Source organism: Orcinus orca, chromosome 15 (genome assembly GCF_937001465.1).
Source record: "Orcinus orca chromosome 15, mOrcOrc1.1, whole genome shotgun sequence".
Lineage (NCBI taxonomy): Eukaryota > Metazoa > Chordata > Mammalia > Artiodactyla > Delphinidae > Orcinus > Orcinus orca.
The window spans coordinates 72,284,355-72,302,809 of NC_064573.1; the positions used below are offsets into that span (position 1 = coordinate 72,284,355).

Sequence of the window (18,455 nt, forward strand, 5' to 3'; positions counted from 1 at the left end):
CCCAAAGTCAGCAGTTAACTGTCATGAATACCTATGTCCCAATCAACAGGGCAGCAACACCCAGCAGAGAGCAACTTCGGAACCCAGATGGTGGTATCAGCTCAACCATACTGGTAGTAGGTCCATGAAATGATCTGGATTGAGATTCTTGACCTGGGGTCCTTGGAGCTCTAGGATGGACTTCAGTGGCCCATGAGCCCCCTGAAATGCAGGCTACACTGTGATTAGCTGTGAGTTTGGGCATTTTTCTAGGGAGATGCTCCAGAACATGTTAAGAACTACTGATCCAGTACATTTATCTTTCCCCATATCCTTATTTTATAGAAGGGGATACTGAGGCCCAGAGAGGAGCCATGACTTGTCCAAAGTTCCACAGCAATTCAGGGTGGGAACCACTGGTCCAAGCAGGGCTGACCTCTTTCTTAGGTGCCCAGGGCTGTGCAAGGAATTCTTCCTCCTTCACAATGGCTTTGAAAACCTTAGTCCCCAGCCTCCTGAGAAAGCCCAATCTCCCACCCCACTAAAGGAATCTTTCCAAAGCCCCTCCTAGGGAACGTTCCTGCTGGCTGGGCCGCCAGCATGTGTGAGACATAATTACAGCACGTTGTAAATGGCATTAACAGACTGTCACAGCAGCCACATGGTATTAGCAAACGGCTCTGTCTTCATCATGCAGTCCCCACAGCCCCTGGGCTGGAGCACTTCCCAAGGGGTCTTCTTCCAGGTCCAGGTTGCAGAAATCTCCTGGTGGGGCACAGGGGGTGGGGGCAGTGATTCAGATGGCAGAAGCCTGGAGGTTTCCCCTAAGGCTTTCTTTTTTTTTTTTTTTAAATTTATTTATTTATTTTTATATTTATTTTTGGCTGTGTTGGGTCTTCGTTTCTGTGCGAGGGCTTTCTCTAGTTGCGGCAAGCAGGGGCCACTCTTCATCGCGGTGCGCGGGCCTTTCACTATCGTGGCCTCTCTTGTTGTGGAGCACAGGCTCCAGACGCGCAGGCTCAGTAGTTGTGGCTCACGGGCCTAGTTGCTCTGTGGCATGTGGGATCTTCCCAGACCAGGGCTCGAACCCGTGTCCCCTGCATTGGCAGGCAGATTCTCAAGCACTGCGCCACCAGGATTCTCAAGCATTGCGCCACTAAGGCTTTCTGAGATCTCAGCAAAGAGCTGAGTAGAAAGTTAGGAAATCTGATTTGTAAACCTGGTTCAGCCTCGAAGAACGAACCTTTATCGGGCAGCGACTTATGAGCCAGATACTCTGGAAGGTAATCTTGTTTCAACCTCATAACCACAACCCAAAAGATTATAGTCTTCACTCTGCTTTATAGATGAGTTCACTGAGGCTCAGAGGGGGAATGTCACTTGCCCAAGTACCTTCATCTAATGAGTGGCAGCTGTAGGATTTGAACCAAGTTCTGATGTTTCCAGAACCTGTGCTTTTTAATATATCATGTTGCCTCCTTGGAAAAGTCTTTGATCAGTTTTCTGCCAAAAGATATTGATACTATAGCCTTGAAGGTAATTCTCTGAAGCTACCAGCCCACCAGAAATTTACCAGCCTCTGAGCTCTGCTCACTAGGGCTACCGCAGGAGCAACATAGTAACAACATAGTAATAATCAAGATGGTAACAAATATTGTGAGTTTCCATACAGTTTCTCCTATGATCTTTGTAGCAAATCAATAGGAGGAAGAGGAACAATTCTTAGTTGACAGAGTTGAGAACAAAGGCCCAGAGAGGGAAAGTGACTTGCTTAAGGCCCCACAGCCAGTCCTGTGGTAAAGCTAGAATGAACTCCCCTTATCTCTTGATACCCAGTGCTGGTTCTTCTCCACAAACCACTGAGAACATGTCCATAGGCCTGTGGCTGGGGACTAAGCAGGGGGTCATTCACTCTTCCGGGCGCCTCCTGCCCTCGCCGTATGCACCAGCGGTTTATGCTTTATCCAGGAGGCCTCCGGGCTGCAGGCAGCAGGATGGGCTGCCTCTCCACTGGTAAGCAAATCCCCTGCTGAGCAGGTCATTTTATCCAGGCCGCCACCTGCCAGCTCATTTGCTTACAGATACAGGTGCTTCTAGGGAGGAATTAGTGATTACTTAGCCTGGAGACCCTGGCAGACAGAGAGCAAGCTGGGGCCATAGCTGGGGTGGGAAGCCAGGGACATAACTGTGAAGTCTCTACCTCCTCCCAGGCTGCTTAGCCCTGCTCTGGAACCAAAGGGTAGGAGTTAAGGATAGAAGAGAGACCTCTCCGCTTTGGGGAAAGCTGACACCCCACCTCCCACTGCCAATCCCATCCGTATCCTACCAGTTCTCCAAGGCTTGGTGCCAATAGCCCTATTCCCTGCAGCCTTCCAAGATCCTCCACTTACCCTGCCAAAAATAATAATATAGTAAATCTGATAGTCCCAGAGAATTTATTGGTGCCTAGCACTTTACGTACATTGCCTCATTTAATCCAAATCAACTAATAATTGGCATTTTTAAATCCCCATTTTATGGATGAAGAAACTGAAGCTCAGAAATTTCGAGCAACTTGCTGGAGGTCACACAGTAAGGTACAGAACCCAGCCTGCTCTGATTTCAGATGTCCCCTCCTAACCAGGACATATTATTTCCCCCGGGCTGTTCCCCAAACCCTGTACGTTGCTTGTTTGAAGTTTATTTATTTGTTTATTTATTTTCAAAATAATTTTTAGGGGACTTCCCTGGTGGTCCCGTGGTTAAGACTCCACGCTTCCACTGCAGAGGGCATGAGTTCGATTCCTGGTTGGGGAACTAAGATCCCACATGCTATGCAGTGTGGCCAAAAAATAATAATATTAAATCTCAGAACCATTTTAGATTTACAGAAAAATGACGTAGATAGTGCAGAGAGTTCCCATATACTTCTCACCCACTTTCCCCTATTATTAACATCCTACGTTTGTATGGTCCATTTGTCACAATTAATGAGCCAATATTGATACATTATTATTGAACAAAGTCTATTCTTTATTCGAATTTCTTTCACTTTTACCTAATGTCCTCTTTCTGTATCAGGATCCCACCCAGGAGACCACATTCTATTTTATCATCACTTCTCCTTGGGCTCCTCTCGGCTGTGATAGTTTCTCAGACTTTCCTTGTTTTTGATGACATTGACAATTTTGAGGAGCACTGGTCAGGTATTTTGCAGATTGTACCTCACTTGGGATTTGTCTGGTATTTTTCTCATAGTTAGACTGAGCTCATGTGTCTGGGGGGGAGGAAGACCACAGATGCCATTCTCATCACATCCTCTCAAGGGTACATACTATGAGTTTGACACATCGTTGTTGACCTTAACCTTGATCACATGGCTGGGGTAGCATTTGCCAGGCTTCTCCACCGTAAAGTGACTTTCCCTCTGCTTTCCATACTGTCCTCTTTAGAAGGAGGTCATTGTGTGTAGCCCCCACTTAAGGAGTAGGGAGTTAGGCTCCCCCTCCTTGATGACAGAGTACCTACAAAAATTATTTGGAGTTCTTCTGCACAGGAGATATGTATATTCTCTCTTTTGTTTATTTATTCAGTCATACATCACTGTGGACTCATGGATATTTATTTTATACTTTGGGTTATAATCCAATACTACTCAGTGCTTTTGAAATGACACTTGGTTCTTTCTTCCTTGGTTTACCTGCGTTTCCCCAAATCTATTCTGAGGCAATCTCATTCCATGGGATTTTAACAGGCAATCCTCTTAAAATAAGTTCTAGAGGCAAGTCATGTGGGGTAATAGTGATTGAAAAGAGATCTTGACTAGAGGACTTGTCAGATATTTTAATGTGCTAATAGTGTGAGCAGTGAATCACCCAGAGGGGGATCTAATAGGCAACATTTCCCAAACATTTCTTTTCCTGATACCCTGGGGTGGGGTGGGTAAGATAGATAAGAGAAAATAATCTAGCTACATATCTTATCTTCCTCTAGAGACCAGAAGTTCTTTTCTTTTCTTTTTTTAAAACAGAAAGCTACTTTAAAAAATTATTTATTTATTTATTAGGTTGTGCTGAGTCTTAGTTAACGGCAGGTGGGCTCCTTAGTTGAGGCAGGCGGGCTCTTAGTTGAGGCATGCATGTGGAATCTAGTTCCCTGACCAGGGATGGAACCCAGGCCCCCTGCATTGGGAGCATGGAGTCTTAACCACTGCACCACCAGGGAAGTCCAAAGACCAGAAGTTCTTAAGAGCAAAGTTTATGCTTTATTCTCTTATCTCTGGAAATTAGCCCTTAGAAGGTGCTAAGAAATAATGGGATAGGTGAAAGGATGGACAGATGGATGGATAGGTAGGTGAGATGGATACATGGATAGATGAACAGACAGAAGGATTTGTGGTTGGTGGATGGATTGATGGATGGATGGGCAGGCTGGTGGATGGATGGGTGAATAGGTGTGTTGGTAGTTGGGTGGATGGATGGATGAGCAGATTGGTAGGTGGATGGGTGAATGGGTGGGTTGGTAGTTGGGTGGATGGATAAATGGATAGCTGTTTGAGTTGGTAGGTGGATGGATAGATGGATGAATGAACAAATGGATGGATGGACAGACTGGGAAGTGAATGGATTGGTAGATGTTGACTTCTGGTTTCAGTAGTTCCCTTTGTTAGGACCGAAAATACTCTCATCTCTCAGTCACCCACAAACTTCCACACTTAGGGCTTGAGATAATTGTTCATAGCTGACAGGAGGCAGTGAAAGTAGTGCCCATTTATTATGCCCTGACTGTGTGCCAGGCATTTTACACGCTCTTTCATCCTCATAACAGTCTGTATGATTATTTCTCCTCATTATTCAAAGAAAGAAACTGAGGATCAGAGAAGTCCAGAACTTGGACCAAGTCCCCTAACAGGAAAAAGTGATGGAGCTGGAATTGGAGCTGAGATCTAAGTATCTTTGCTTCTTGTGTTTCCCATGATGTCCCTGAATTTCGAGGCCCATAATCATCTCTGATTCCCTTTCCTGGGCCCCACCAGGCCAATGGGAAAATGATAGAGATCTTCAGCAACCTGGGGAAGAGAGAAGAGTCACTGCAGGACTTAATCTTTTTATCCAGCACCAGGCTCCAGAATGTTCCAGGTGAGGGAGGGCAGAGCATAGGCAAACCAGAGTCCCAGGAAACAAAGAGTAGGGAGACAGGGAGGCATTCAGACCGGATGTGTATGTGTGTGTCTATGTGCATTTGTGGTCATGTGTGTACCTGTGCATTTGAAGACAGGTAGTGTTTTGTACAGCTAACTGTGTCACTTCCAAAAAATTATGTAAGGTAGTTGACATTTTTTTAAAACCCTGCCTAATTAAAATTATACCATTAAAACTGGAAATAAAATACAGGAGCCAAGTATAAAGAGGGTTGGGAACAGAGAGGTAGCCAGACCCTAACATCAGAGGGAATGAGCTGCAGGGAGGCCTATGCCATTAGATGGGGGTGCAAGGGAGATGCACAGAAAAAGGCTCCATTCTCTGACTACTCTCTCTCTGTTTTCCATAGTCTTGCAAGACAATTATTAGGTCAACATATTCCCTTAGAAATTGTTTAAAAGGCACTTTTTTGGGGAGAATGTGCTTTTTCTCGGACAGTATGTGAGGAAACAAATTATTTCAGAAAACCTAGGGTAAGGTAAACGATGGCAATCAAAATGTAAGCCCTTTCCTGAGCTTCCTAGCAGCCATGGCAAAAAGGCAAACAAGTTTCTTTCCCTAGTTCTCATTGTGTACCAAAAGCCAAGTTTAAGAGAAGTAAAACTATGAGTTTTCCAGAAAAGAGAGACTTCTCTTAGGTCTGAGTCCTGAGAGGGATGTGGCCCCTGGGCCATTCTGGAATCCATGTGACGTAGAACAACCATGGACAACATTATGGATCAGCTTCTTGACAGTGGTTTTGCACAGAGACATTCCACATATGATTCTTTCTCACATAAACCCTTAGTGACCGCCAAGGGCTCCATCACTTTGTGGCCCTGGGTGGGTGGTTGTCCCAGGAAAACATTAATTTGATCTGACTTGATCCAGGGACAAAGCCTGGGTAATCTGGAGGATGGAAGCTGAATGTCTTGTGGCAGCAGCAAATAGGACTCTGGCATCCATGGGAGCAACAGCAGGGTGTGAAGAGAGGGGCACAGAGCAGTTGACATTCCCTAGCACTCAGGGTCAGGCTAGAAAAATCAGGCCTTTGACGTCGTTCTTTCTCCCAGCAAAGGCACAACCAGGGCATCTTCCCTCTAGGAAGAGACCCACCTCTGTCACTAGCTGGGTGATCTTGGACAAGTCTCTTAGCCTCTTTGAGTCTCAGTTTCCTCATCTGTAAAATGGGAATAGTTACTACCCCACAGCATTGCTGAGAGCCTTAGACAAGCTAATACATATAAAGTCAGCTCAGTAGATGCCAGCTTCCTTCCTTCCTTCTTCTCTTCTTGCCCTGTGGAAGAATCTAGTGTCCCGATGGCCCCCCCTGGAGGGGACGGGGAACTGAGCCTGCTGCTTCTAGAGTGGGAGTTCTTTGGGGTCCATGGTTAGGTTTTACTATGTTCATGAACCCTTGAAGCAATATGCAAAACTGTGTGTGCAGATACATTTTTCTGGGTAGAGAGGCCATAGTGTCTATCAAATACCCAGAGGGGCTTATGACCCCCAAAAGCCAAGGACCACTGCTCTGAGGGCTGGATCTTGTCTCCTGGCATGTGCCTCCCCAGCCCTAGATCCCAGCTCCAGTCCTCAGGTTATCTGCCGGCCTCGCTAACCATTGGGCCACAGCTAGATTCTTCCTCTGCTTTGGGGAGGGAGATGGGCAGGCCTGGTCCTTAGGAGGGTACAGCCAGGGATCTGGGCTGGGGCCAGGGAATAAAGGCCCAAGCGTGTATTGAGCACATAGGAAGGACCACACATGGCTGTACATATCATCTCCTCTGTCATCCCTGAGCCCTGGGTTGGAAGAGCTGTTATCATCCCCATTCTAGAGATGAGGAAACTGAGGCCCAGAGATGAGACGGGAGGGCACACGTAGGGCTAGAGGCAGTGCTGGGATTTGGATCCAGTGCTAGCTGGTTCTGGAGCCCATGCTCTTTCCATGGTGTCACAGGGGACCAAAGCAGTCCCTAGGGGTCTGAAGATGGGAACAGGCTACAGGGTACAGTTTTTCAGGTTGTGCCCCACCCAGGGGCACCTGGTTGAGGGAGTGGGGTTAGGGGTGAAATGCATCTGAAATTCAGTCTGAGGTCCACTAGTTGAGGCTTGTACCAAGGGCCTTCAATAGCCTGGAGAAAGTGTAGCCTTTTGGTAATGATCACACCCAGAGGGGTGCTTTTTCCTCATGGGTCTGCCCAGAGGGGGATACTTCTTTCTAATTCCAACAAAGCCCCCAGATGGGCTGCCTGCAATCCCAGCAGAAACACATTTTAAAAGGCAAGCACATCCGCAGGAGCTGAGAAACCCTGCCCAGCTTCTAAGATGACACTTTTGAGGTGGGGTCCCATGGGGCCCCCCTGTCCGGAAGAGCCAGCCCAGACTCAGCAGGCGGGAGACAGTTCCTGACAGTTTCCCAGGCAAGCGGGCTGGCAAGGAAGGGGGTTGGGACCCAACCACTCTACTCAGCTGCCCTAGAGCACCCCCTCCCATCCCACCTAGCCCCGTCTCCCATGCCCCTCCTACCTCTGAAATCCAGGCATGGGAGGCAGGGCCCCATCTGTGGTCATTTCCTGAGCCACCTTGATCTAAAATTCTGTACTGTCTTTCTAGGGAAGGGTGAGCAAGCCCTCCTGGTCCCCCAGAATATCCCCTCCCCTCCCCTCCCTGACCAGGGGCACCTCCCAGAAGCAATGACTGCTTCTCCCTAGGCCAGCCTGATAGCCACTTGTAAGGACGGATCACCCGGATACTTAGGACTCAGCACCCATGCTTCACTCTCCCCTGCTTCTCCTCCGCCCCCTCCCTGCCACCACCTCCGGCCTCATTAATTCCCCCAAATCTGCCATGCCACAATGACTAATCAGGCCCTTGCCCCACTAATTGGCACTCAGAGACTTGACAAATGCCTCTGCTTATGGGATACAGAGGCTGGGCTGGGTTAACTTCCCAGACCCAAACAACCCCAGGTTTGTCCCTAAGATTCGTGAGCTGGAGCCTTGGAGAGGAGAGGGGAGCAGAGGACCCAAGACAGAAGGGCAGGCCCCACCACGACCCTCTGATTAACTCAGCTCTGACACTTCCTGGCTGTGTGACTTAGAGCAGGTTATCTCCCTCTCTGAGCCTGACATTCAGGCTCCTGGACTATCTGAACTGGGCCTCATCTCCACCTTTAGCCCCTCAGACACCTTGTCCCTTCCACTCCATCCAACCTGCCCTATCATAGTGGCTTAGTCCCAGCTCTTTGGGGGGAAAAAAAAGTGTATATGTTACACGTGCCTTTGTGCATAGTTGGAACCTTTATTGATATATATTGTATTGATACTGACGTGTGGCACACAACTTAAAAATAATAGTGAAGGCTTCCCTGGTGGCGCAGTGGTTGAGAGTCCGCCTGCCGATGCAGGGGACATGGGTTCGTGCCCGGGTCTGGTAGGATCCCACATGCCGCAGAGCGGCTGGGCCCGTGAGCCATGGCCGCTGAGCCTGCGCGTCCGGAGCCTGTGCTCCGCAACGGGAGAGGCCACAACAGTGAGAGGCCCGCGTACGGCAAAAAAAAAAAAAAAAAAAGTGAAACATACAATAGTCTTTCTTGTAAATTCCATTCCAAAGCCAATTGATTCTCCTAAAATGCTTTCACTGAAATTTGCCAAGCTCTGGTATTAATAGCCAGCCTATGGTTGGACTCGATGAACAAGTGTAGTTCAGGCATGAATACTGGTTGATATTTTCATTTAAGTGTTACTGGGTAAGCTGAGAGTGAAACAGTGGAGATGTATGTTAGAATTTCACCCATTTGTCAGTGATGGGAGCTGCATGATGGTTTTTGAATACTGGAAGAATATTTCTTCGATTTTGTGTGTTAGTCACATTTAAGGGCTATAAACACAGCACACTTTCAAGTTTGATTTGTGTTATTAACATTTTCTCCATCACTTTCTAAGTTTAGATAATCAACAGCACAATAAGTTAAGCCCTGATCTGTAGCACTTGCCAGTTTCTGTGGTGACAATACTCTGATTTCAAACTCACCAACATTTTAGTGAATGTGGAGTTGGAGAGACATACGGAGATACCAGTTATGTAGTATTTCCACCATATAGACACAATAGATGGAAATAACCTCAATGGCATAGATAATAGCAAAATGTAGTAAAACACTGAGAAATGATGAGTTTTGAGTATTTATTGCTGTTACAATATGATTTGTTTAGCTGTAAGTTTATACAATTTAAATTTCTTGTATAAGAAAGACTGACTGGCCTTTGTCCCTGGTTCCTGCGAGGGAGGCTCTAAATCCTTGGAATTTCTGGAGTAATAAGAGTGTCTTTGTGGGACTTCCCAGGTGGTCCAGTGGTTAGGACTTGGCACTTCCACTGCAGGGGACATGGGTTCCATCCCTGGTCGGGGAATTAAGATTCCACATCTTAGTGGAAGCGTGACCCAGGAAAAAAAAAAAAAGATTGTCTTTGTTATTCCTGAACCCCTGGATCACACCTAAGTTTATGCTAACAAATGAGATGACTCAGGATGGGGGCTTGTTACCAGAAAGACCAACCACGTGATTAGAAGGTGGGCCTTCGTGCCACCCCCCGCTGACCCCAACCCCCTCCAAGCAGGGGAGACGCCTGGAAATGGAATTCAGTCCCATGGCCAGTGATTCAGTCAAGCTCACCTAGGTAATGGAAACTTAGTAGAAACTCTGGACACCAAAGCTCAGTGCAGCTACCTGGTTGGTAAACATATTGATGTGCTAGGAGGTGACGTGCCCAGTTCCACGGGGAGCAGGCATGGAAGCTCTGAATTCTGAACCTTTTCAGACCTGAATTTGTAGCCAGTTGGTCCTAAGTGTCAGGACCCCTGAACTTGCAGCTGTCGTCTGCAGCGAGGGCAGTCTTGTTGGGGTCTGTGCCCCTTAACCTGCCGAGTCCAATGTTGACTGATGGTTAAGTCTGATGGTTAAGCATCAGAACTGGATTGAATGAAAGCACACCAGCGGGGATCAGAATACTATGTTACATAACCGGCTCACGGAATTCCTGAACCTTTGACAACTGGCTCTCGTCAGACGGGTATAAATGCTGAAAAAAGTGCACAACGTGAGAGTGTTAAGTTTTACTTGGTGCAAAATGAGGACTGTAGCCTGGGAGAGAGCATCTCAGATAGCTCTGAGGAACTGCTCCGAAGAGGTGGTGGGGAAAGTCGGTATTATGTGTGACTTTAGTGAAAGGGGCACGTGCGTCAAGCACACGTTGGCAGAGGCTGGCTGCTTAGTCACAAGGAGCAGACATCACCATTAATAATTTTAGTGCTTTTTTAGATATGAGAAGATGCAAGAGTTTGGGCTCATAAAACCTTCTCCTGAAAATATCTAACTATCTGAAGTGTTGTTCTGCCAGTTTTTCCCGGAGCACAGAGCGCCTCATTCCTGATCTCCGCCCTGAACTCCTCTCAGGGAGTGTTGACAGCCAGCACCAGCAGTGGCTCATGACTTTATCCTTGTAGAGGCAGATGGCGAGTGACAATTTTTAGTTGGCGATGTCTAGTTCTGCTTTTGAGGCTTTGCATATGCCATCGCTTCTGCCGGAATATTGTCTTTACACTCACATTCATTCTTTCATTCATTCATTGATTCACCAAGTCTTTCTTGAGTGCATGCTTTGTGCCAAGCGCTACGCTGGGTTCTTGGGATAGTGAAGAAAAAAGACCTCATTTGCAGTGGGTACAATCACATGCCACTTATCTCCTGGGGTCCCTTTGACCATTTCTATATGTCCCTCCACCAGCTTTTGTGTGCTTTTTTCCATGTGTCCACATTTGTGACTCCTTCAAAGAACTATCTTCAGGCCACTGGAGCTACTTTGCAGGCATGTGCCCAGAGCCAGGGAGTTTATATACACCTTCATCCCCATGCTGGGGCAGTTCTTAGCCAATGGCTGACAGTGAGGGTGGAAGCCCAGCTTCCTTGCCTCAGGTCAGGATAACTGCGGTGTAACTTACACTCCCGAGCTCCCGGTCAGGATGAAGCCACCCTCCGTGGGGATTTGCCTGGAATTGCACCCTTCTTGGCTTCCTCCCCTTCCCCATCCTGCTTTCCCCATGCTCTTACTCATCTCTCCTGAGATCAATTCCTTAATCCCTTGCGAACCAATCCTGGTCCCAGGGTCCAACCCAAGTTTCCATCTCTGCCCTGTGGAGCTCACAATCTAGTGGGGAGACAGGCATTGTTCACAGGATCCTAGAAAAACAAATTTCTTTATAAATGGACATCAGTACTCTGAAGGAAAGCAATGGGGTCTCTGAAAGCTGTTAACAGTCAGAGCAATCAGGGAAGACTACCTGGAGGAGGTAGTGCTTCCTGTAGGATGAACTCTGAAAGGTAAGAGGGCGTTTAACCAGGCGATGGGGACAAGGAGGAGGGAGGAAGCTTTGCAGGCGGATAACATAGCAGGTGCAAAGGCCCTACGGTAGGGCAGAGATCAGTGTGGCTGGAGCACAGGGTGAGATGAAGCCAAGTGGAACTGGTAGGGGCAGGATGGTGCAGCTTGTCGGTGTGTGTGAAGATTTGGGTTCCCTTTATGAAAAGGGTGGAAACACACCCAAATGTCAAGAAGAGGGCGGACTTGAGAGATTTAAATTTTTTTGAAATTTTGAAAAATATTCTTCAACCCGCAGGAATATACCCTGTAAATAAGCCCAGTTGCAGTCACAAGAATGTTCACTGCACCTCTGTGTGTGATATTCTAAAAATGTAGAGCCAAGTGGGATGTCTGTCAAGAGAGGGCAGGTTAATAAATTTGGTCCATCCATTCAGTGAACTCCTGGACAGCCTTTAAAAAGCATGGAGGAGGTGTGAACTCACCCCATCTCTCCTTAGGCTGGGCTGTTGGGTGGGTGAAAAATGTGCAAAATAGACTACTGCATGTTCACAATTACCTAAAAACAAAGTGTATCTAGAAACTGTTTCTAGAGAATTACACGCAAACACACGATTGTTAAAAGTAGCTACAGCAGTGTGTAGCACATAGTAGGTAGTCAGTATTAGTTGAGTAAGTGAGTGAATGAAAGTCTGAATGCACACTTGGATTGTTGCTTCTGGGGAGTTGAAATGAAGGTAGAGAGTTCTACTTCTTTCCTTTTTTAAAAAAATTAATTAATTTGTTTGTTTGTATTTTTGGCTGGGTTGGGTCTTTGTTGCTGCATGCGGGCTTTCTCTAGTTGTGGTGAGCAGGGGCTACTCTTCGTTGCGATGCACGGGCTCTGGGTGCACGGGCTCAGTAGTTGTGGCTCACGGGCTTAGTTGCTCTGCGGCATGTGGGATCTTCCTGGGCCAGGGATCGAACCCGTGTCCTCTGCATTGGCAGGTGGATTCATAACCACTGCACCGCCAGGGAAGCCCCTACTTCTTTACTTTTTTTTTTTCTTGCAGTACGCGGGCCTCTCACTGCACTGTTGTGGCCTCTCCCGTTGCGGAGCACAGGCTCCGGACGCGCAGGCTCAGCGGCCATGGCTCACGGGCCCAGCCGTGTGGGATCTTCCCGGACTGGGGCACGAACCCATGTCCCCTGCATCGGCAGGCAGACTCTCAACCACTGCGCCACCAGGGAAGCCCACTTCCTTACTTTTTAATCTTATATTCTTCCATAAAGACGAATTGTCTTCTGCTTGCCTGTGGGTTTTTTACTGTAATTTTTTTAGACTTTGTCCAAGTGTAATTTACATACAACAGAATTCCCTGATGTTAAGTGTGCAGTTTGATGAGTGTACAAGTACATACAAATGCATGCAATTAGTATACAAATATATACAATCACGTAAACCACACCAGATTCAGCTATAGGACGTCTCCATCACCCTCCGCATTTCCCTTCTGACCCCTTTGTGGTCAATCCCCACTCCCTACACTTTGGCCCCCCGATCACCACCAGTCTGCTCTCTGCCACTATAGTTCTACCTTTTCTAAAATTTCATACACATGAAATCGTACAGTGTGTAGTCTTCTGAATTTGGCTCTGAAGGATGAGGGGGAGTTTAGCCAGATAAAGAGGTAGGGGAGGCGACAAGGAGGGAGGAAGCTTTGCAGGCAGATGGCAAAGCAGGTGCAACTATATGGTTTTGTTTTTTTTTTTTTGAGATTCACATATGTTGTTGCTTGTATCAAGGGTTCGTTCCTTTCTATCGCTGAGTAGTACTCCATGGTATGAGCAGACCTGGTTTGTTTATTTGCTCACCATTTCACTCCCTGGCATACCTGTCCGAGTCCCAGGTCACATGGCCCCGCCTCCACCCACCCGTTTTCCCACTGTCCTGGTCCCACCCCCTCACCCTCACACACACAGCCCCCTGCCCTGCACACACCTCCTGCCACTTTATTGCCTTCCCCCATAAAGCCCTGTGAGGGGAAGAGCCGCATCCCTCCTCGGTGACCGTTAAAGGTGCAGGTAAAGGAGGTGGCCGTGACGCCAGCGCCGTGGATGATCACGGTGGCCGCCTCCTCCACCAGCTGAGGCCAGGCCTTTCGTCTAGGAGACAGCTGGGCAAAGGGCCAGGCAGGGGGCCTTGGCCGAGGCCTCTTCCCCCTGGGGCCCTAGCTTTGCCTCCTCTGAGCCTTAAGAAAGGAAGCCGAGTCTGGAGAAGGAGGCAGAAGAGACCATTGCTCCTTGGAGGGTGGCCGAGCATCCCATGTGCTCCCGGGAACGACCTCCTTTGATCCCCACACAGCCTTGCGTGGTGTGAGGCTCCCTGTTTTCGAAATAGGGGAAGGGCAGCTCAGAGAAGGCAAGGGCTTGCTTGAGATCACACAGCTCAGAGACCAGGCAAGCTGGGACTTCACCTCCTCACCTGCTATTGGCCACTGAGTTGCTTGGAGGTCCCGCAAGATCCAGAGAGTGAGAGAGAAAACCTCCTAGGAGCAGTCAGGCCCCTGTGAATGTTTGACAGGAGCCAAGCAAGGTCATCCTCTTCTTCCCTCTGGCCTCACTTCACTGCAGAACCAGGCGGGAGCAGGGAACACACTGTTTCTCTGGACTGTCTACTTGGGTCCCTCTCTCCACCACCCCCATGAACTGGCCTAAACCATTCCAGCTGTCACCTGACTGATAAAAAGGAAGAAACACATGAGGGGGTCCCTCCCTACCAGGCAGGGTGGAAGGTTAGACCCCAGGGCTAGGAGGAAAGGGATAGCCACCTGCCTCGCTAAGAGCTCTTTCTCCCCTACCTGCCTATTTACATTCCCTGTCCCCCTCCCTCCCAATAAGCCAGTAATAATAATCCATTTTTTAAAACCTCGCAGTCCCTACTGCTGGGCTCAGGGATGTGAGATAGCTGCCTCTGGCTGTCCATAAACAGGAGAGACAGATGCTGCCAACATCTGGAGACCAGGGAGGCCCAGTCCTGCCTGGAACTGGGAAGAGTGCCCGGCTGGGCAGAGTGCTCCAAGGGGAGGGGACCCCTACCTGTCACTCATCTGGGCAGGGGCCACTTCCACCCCAAAGGAGGGCCCCTAGGGCCTGGCCAGGGCTCCCAGGCGTGGAGGCCCTTTGGAAGGGAAGCTGGGCGGATGCTGCCTGGAGGGAGGGGACTTCAAAGGCTCCCCTAATCCCCAGTGACATTTTCAGACACAGGAGTTTGCTTTTTTATGCTGTGGATCAAAGCCCGAAGCTTTATGAATAGCCCTCATAAAACCAAGGGGCTTGTGAAGTTAACAATAAGTCACAAGGAGCGTGAGCATCTGGGGGCAGGACAGAGGCTGGGGGAGTCCTGATCTGCCCCACCGGCTGGCCTCCCACCCCCAACCCTGATGAGACCAAAGATTGAAGTCCCTGCCGGAGGTCAGGAGGCAGGCCTGGAGGGCGGGGTTGGACTTGGCATCTCTTCTCCAGCCCCCTGCCCGCCCCCTGTAGGCATCCTAGAGCTGACCATTCATTCATTAAATCATTTCTTCTCTCATTCATTTTTTCAATTGGTCAATCAACAAACATTTCCTGAGGTTATCCCTGGGCAAGGGCCCCAGCCAAGGAGCTTTGGCATTACTGGGGTTCAAATCACAGCATTGCTGCTTCCAAGCTGGGCAACTCCTAGAAAATCACCTCACCGCTCTGAGCCTCAGTTTCCTCATCTGTAGAATGGGGATACATTTCAATCATGTCCTAAAAGAGTCATTGGGAGTCCTAGGTGGCATGGCATTTGGTAAAGGCTCAACATGTGGGTTACTATTATTATTAATCAGGCAATTAATAATAATTATTATTATTAATACAAAAAAGAAGGGGGCTTCTTTTCTTTGTCTGGTTCCCACTCCTCTCAAAATAACTTCCCCGTCTACCCTCATATCTGCGGGGCCTCGGTTGGTGGGTGCAGTTACAGGGGCCATGAGCCATCACCCAAGGAGAGGCTGTTTCTAGAGCTGGGGGCGGGGGAGATGTGAGTTCAAATCCTGTCTCCAGCACTTCCCAGCTGCATGCCCCTGGGCCCCTGTCCTCCCTCTCTGAGCCTCAATTTCCTTATCTGTAAAATGGGGGCAGAGGGGAGGATCCAGTGAGGGCAAAAGTATCCAGGCCCTGGAACATAGTAGGTGCTCAGTAAATGACAGTGGGTCCTTTGGGCCCTTCTCACAGTGGAAATTTCCAGAGGGAGAGCTCAGCATCAGTAGAGAAGGGGAAGGAGAGACAGAATTGGCAGGTGATGAGGGTTCCTAAAACCCAGCACACTGGGAGCTGGAGCCCGGGCCCTCCCTTGGATGAGGAGGCCAGGATGTAGGACAGACTATGCTTGTGTGAAACCCCCTGCCCCATCAAAGGGCCTCCCCTAAGTGCACGTGGCAGCTTCAGGATGGCGGCAAGTCCACTTCATACATGAGAAAACTATGGCCCAGGGTGGAGGCATTTGCCTGTGGTCACCCAGCTAGATTGTGCCAGGACTGGAATTAGAACTCAGGCCTGGCTGATTCCAGATCAGCCTTTTCTGCTGCTCCTGCAGGCACCAAAGGTGGGCAGCCCAGAGCTGGTTTCTCCCGAGCAGCACCCACCTGACCCAGCTGTTCCTGACAAAGAAAATGCGCTCCCAGAACTGGGAACCTGGTTTCACATCTGTGCAGCTCCTGTTATGGGAGATTCAAATTTAGCTGCTGCCACCCAAGCTGCCAGCTTCCGTGTTCTCTGAGAAGAGGGATTAGTGTTGGGGAGCCAGGAGTGGTGGGCACGTGTCTTAGTCTGTTTGGGCTGCTAGATACTAGAGACTGGATGGCTTATGACAACAGAAATCTATTTCTCACAGTTCTGAAAGCTGGAAGTCTGAGATCAGGGTGCCAGCATGGTCAGGTGAGGGTTCTCTTCCAGGTTGCAGATTTCTCAATGTGTCCTCACATGGCTGAAGGGGCGAGGGATCTCCTGAGGTCTCTTTTATAAGGGCACTGATTCCATACCTGAGGGCTCCACCCTCATGACCTAATCACCTCCCAAAGCCCCCACCTCCAAATACTATCACTTTGGGCATTAGGGTTTCAAAATATGAATTCGGGGAGGACACAAACATTCAAGCCATAGCAGTGTGCTGGTGAATTTCACTTACTGATTCCATCACTCAGGGAGTGAGTCAGTCATTAAACAAACATTTATTAGCCCCTGCCACATGCCAGGCCCCACGCTGGACACCAAGTCTGCCATGCACGCCAGATAATCAGGGGCCCTGCCCTGCTAAGCTGACAGGGAGGAAGCAGGTACAGTCCAGAGTGATCAGGGAGCACAGAAGTGGAACTCAACCTATATGTGGAGGAGGGTCAGTGAGAGATTTCCGGTAGAGGTGACAATTGAACTGGGACACAAACAATGAGTAGAGGTCAGTCTGGGAAAGGGGGCCAGGAAGGACATCTCGGGCAGAGGGAACAGCCTGGGAAATGTGAGAAGGCACAGGATGTAGACACAGAAGGGGCCCTCCCACAAGCCTCCTTTGTTTCAGGATCAGAATCCTCTGAGCGGCAGGTGTGTCCAGCACCATGTGACCCTCACAGCCACCGTGCCCCTCACCCCTATCCCCAGCTAGATATTATTCCCATCATGGCACCTGAGGCAAGGGAGGCTCCGAGAGGTTGAGTAACTCGATTGAGGTCACACAACAAAGACACTTTGGATCTGGACCAGCTCGGTGGTCCAAAGAGCTGTTTAGCGGGGGCCCTCCCAGAGTCTCCAGGATTTACAGCCTGCACCCTCAGCAAGTCACCTCTCCCTGATGAGTCTCAGTTTCCTTAGCTGCAAAATGAGACCTAGGTGAAGTGTCCCCTCACACACCTGTTAAAGCCATATCTCTCACTGACTTCATTAGGGCAGTTGGCCTAGAAGCAGTGGTCCCTGGGGGAGGCTCAGCTACAAACCCTGTCCCAACTAGGCCAGGGACAAGGGCATCCCCCTGTAGGCATCTGGCCTAATTGGCAGGAGAACCCCCGGGAGCTGTGCCTGCTTCGCTGTGATCATTTCATGACCCATGAAACATTGGTCTCAAGCGCCTCTGAGCCAACCCCAGGACCCAGCTCCTCTATGGCCGGAGAATGGGCTTCAAACACCAGACGGAGCCCTTCTCCCTGCCAGGCCCACAATGGATACCTCCAATAGATGCCATCACTTGATTCCCAAAGCACCCAGGGAGGTCAGTACCTGTGTCTCCACTTTCCAGAGGAAGATTCAGGGTTGGGGCACCACCCACAGAGCCCTAGCCATGCTGGGGGCAGCCCTTGAGGGCTCCCCGGCTTCCCAAGCCTCGGTTCTCTCATCTAGAAAATGATGATGAGGCCCCTCTTTGGGCAAGGGATGGCCTAAGTTTCCTCATCTGTAAAATGGTGGGAATCTGACTTGCCAGGTTCCCAAAGGATTAATCACCAAATAATAACAATAGTGCACAACTATTGAGCACCTACTGTGTGTCAGGTACTTTTTAGGATCTCTGCAGGTATTAACTCTTTTAATTCTCATAGCCATCTCTGGAGGTAGCTCCTGGTATCATTCCCATCCTACAGTTGAGCAAACAGAGGCACCGAGAGTTTAAAAAAACTCACCCAGGACTTCCCTAATGGCGCAGTGGTTAAGAATCCACCTGCCAATGCAGGGGACACAGGTTCGATCCCAGGTCTGGGAAGATCCCACATGCAGCAGAGCAACTAAGCCCATGTGCCACAACTACTGAGCCTGCACGCCTAGAGCCCGTGCTCAGCAACAAAAGAAGCCACTGCAATGAGAAGCCCGCGCACCGCAACTAAAGAAAGCCCGTGTGCAGAAACGAAGACCCGATGAAGCCAAAAAAAAAAACCTCACCCAAACTCAGATAAAA

General features: G+C 49.1%; 1 long non-coding RNA gene across 1 annotated transcript in view; it reads left to right on the forward strand.

Moving 5' to 3' along the window:
- Positions 1 to 18,455, forward strand: part of LOC117197279 (uncharacterized) — a 67,230-nt gene that overhangs the window by 38,285 nt on the left and 10,490 nt on the right. The gene's annotated exons all lie outside the window — the stretch shown is intronic.